At 36.0% G+C, this 2,990-nt stretch overlaps 1 pseudogene; it reads right to left on the reverse strand.

Annotated features, from left to right (window-relative positions):
- Positions 1 to 1,347: 1,347 nt before the first annotated feature.
- LOC137659508 (uncharacterized) lies at positions 1,348 to 2,174 on the reverse strand (annotated as a pseudogene).
- Between the last annotated feature and the right edge of the window lie 816 nt (positions 2,175 to 2,990).

A 2,990-nucleotide genomic window follows, 5' to 3' on the forward strand; every position in this document is an offset into this window, starting at 1 on the left:
TACTATCTCTATACAGAACCAGCTCTGTAATTTTAATTAGAGTTAAACATTTAGTGCCTGTTATCACCTGGCATATCTCTACTAAAGTTTCTGTTCCTATAAGAACAGCTTGCTATTCTAGTGAAGGTAGGCCTTTATTCTGCAATTTTCTGTTTACTAACCTATTTTTAGCATGAACAAAGTTTACTTCTTCTATGCATTTCTTGCCGTGTCTAATTGATTTTCGCTGATAAAATCCTACCAAAACACCGGATATGGGTCACATGTTGGAAATAGGTATTTGAAGCTACAGCCTAATTGGCAAAAATATGCAATAATGTCTAATGTGAATAACAAACACACTTACCAGAGTGAATCTAAGAAATTGAAAGGGTAACTTAGCTAAATTTAGATGCACCCAGAGAGAGACTATGTAGACGTCATTACTGAAGGCCCTCCCACTCATTGATACTCTACTGATACTCTACTGTAGTATGACATAGTTACTAGACACTCCAGTTGTATAGCCACTTTATGAATGAAGACACACAAACAGCTACCCTATACACTTCTTCTCTCTCTCTCTCTCTCTCTCTCTCTCTCTCTCTCTCTCTCTCTCTCTCTCTCTCTCTCTCTCTCTCTCTCTGTATATATATATATATATACATATATATATATATATATATATATATATATATATATATATATATATATATATATATATATATATATATATATATATATATATATATATTTCCTTTAAGCATTATTACATTGTAGTGCAATATGATACTCATAATTCATAGTCTAAGCACTTGGGCTATAACATAAATTTCATAATCCATTAATCCAATTATTCTGCTGAACTGCATTAAAACTGAAATATGAATAAACTTATACAAAGATTAAAATATAAAACTATGTAAAAGCATATGTTGTTGTTTGTTTAAGGTTAAGAAAGAACTTGTTCGAATATAAGTCTTGCTCATTGAGCACACCATAAGTAGATAAGTTTCGTTACAAATACAGAAATCAATATTTCTACATGAATAAAGGGAAAAAAAAAGGAAATGGAAAAACACACAACCAAAATCATTTTATTTATTATCATCATCGTCATCATCCAGGTATAGGTCTTTTATATCCTCGTCATCGTTGCCTAAGTTTATAATGATGGGTCCAACAGGCTCTTTAATGTTGCCCATTGACCAATATCCATCCTCAAAGGCTCGAGATCGTTTCACTGCAGATCCCCAAACACGTTCAGTGGCCATAAGCTTAGCTTCCTCCAGTCTTGCATGCAAGTCTGCCCGGGTGAATCGCTGTAAAGATGAACGCACATGACGTTTCATACACGCCTATACTTGCTCAATGGCATTGAGCTCTGGGTGGGCAGGTGGTAGACGCACCACCTCGTGGCCCCACTCTCAAATTATGTTGTCCACGATGTACTGTGGTTTTGGCCTGTTCTGTTGACATATGAGCAACAGCTCAGGTGTTGTGGCACTGTCTGGAGCAGGGATTCGGTGACTCTGAAGCCAGGTAATAAGGTCTGCTTTCTTGGTCGCCGTGGTAGGACACTGACACTCATCTAATAGCTGGCTGAGATAAGGTACGTTGTCGAGCACAAGCACTGATGGTTCAGGCAGCAATGGTAGAAGCTGCGTTGTTAACCAGCGTATGAACAGCTCGCCTGTCATTTCCCCCTGGTAATCGCCACTTGTAATCTTTGCAGGATAACACAGGAAAGAGCCTTCAATAGATCCATTTGATGTGCCAGCTGCTACCACCACGAAGTGCTCTCTCTCTCGCCAGGTGGTACCTGTCAGCTATGCGTGGCACTGGTAGCAGGTTGTGCGGCGTCCACCCACTCTCTGTTGTGGCTCATTCTAGTGCTGAACCACGTCTCATCGACATATACTATCTCCCTTCCATCTTCTCGATGACGCTTCAGAGCCCGGAGAGCCTCGATCCGTCGGCAAACCACATCAATGGACTCTATTACAAAATACATCTTTTGTTGAGACATTTTACATCTGAATCCCATATCTTGCAGGAGCCGCCACACCGCTATCTCGGAGGTTGTTTCAGGGATTATGGTGGCTGTCTCCAAATCTGTCATCTGAGTTCTAACAGTAAATTCTTGCTTTGCAGCAAATATATCGTGAACAAACCGACGAATGGCACCCACTAAAATTATCAAAGATTTATAGTATAGGAAATACTTCACCAGCAGACTCATGTGAGATCACTGATCTGTTACAGTGAGCAATCTTCCTCACAAAAAGCGACGTGATACCCATGAAATTTGCTATACGGTCCTAGGGCGTGTGTGGAAAAAGACCAGTATTTAGCCAGTGAATAAAAATGCATTATATGTTATACTTTGTTTACTCTATGCACACGTTCATGCAAAGAAATTGATAATATTATAAGTCATAATAATCACATTAATATCCGTCACAGTTATTATCATTATTGTTGTTATTAATATAATCATCATTATTCTTATCATTCATACTTCGAAATCAAGGAAGAGTATGAGTAGAATATTTAGAGATATATAAATGTTTTACATATATGAACTTCGACATACTGTATATAGTACATACATGCACATACACATAATTTATAAATGAAGCTTTATATATAAATGTGTGTGTAAGTACAGTGTGCATATATATATATATATATATATATATATATATATATATATATATATATATATATATATATATATATATATATATATATATATATATAAGGAGATCAGTAGAATAGGTAAATTGTTAAATATGGTTGATGAAGCTAGTCAGTGAGATAGTTTGCAGTCAAGAAAAAATCTGTCATCTCTTATTCTTATTGTGAAAATTTCGAAATACATTAATATAAACAGAATATTTTTATATCTTATTTTTTTTCCAAATTTGTCATTCAAGTATGACCCCTATAAAATTTAATTCAGGCTTCCTGTCTGAATCATTTGGTGTTTGTGCATGATCTGTTATCCA

Source organism: Palaemon carinicauda, chromosome 20 (genome assembly GCF_036898095.1).
Source record: "Palaemon carinicauda isolate YSFRI2023 chromosome 20, ASM3689809v2, whole genome shotgun sequence".
Lineage (NCBI taxonomy): Eukaryota > Metazoa > Arthropoda > Malacostraca > Decapoda > Palaemonidae > Palaemon > Palaemon carinicauda.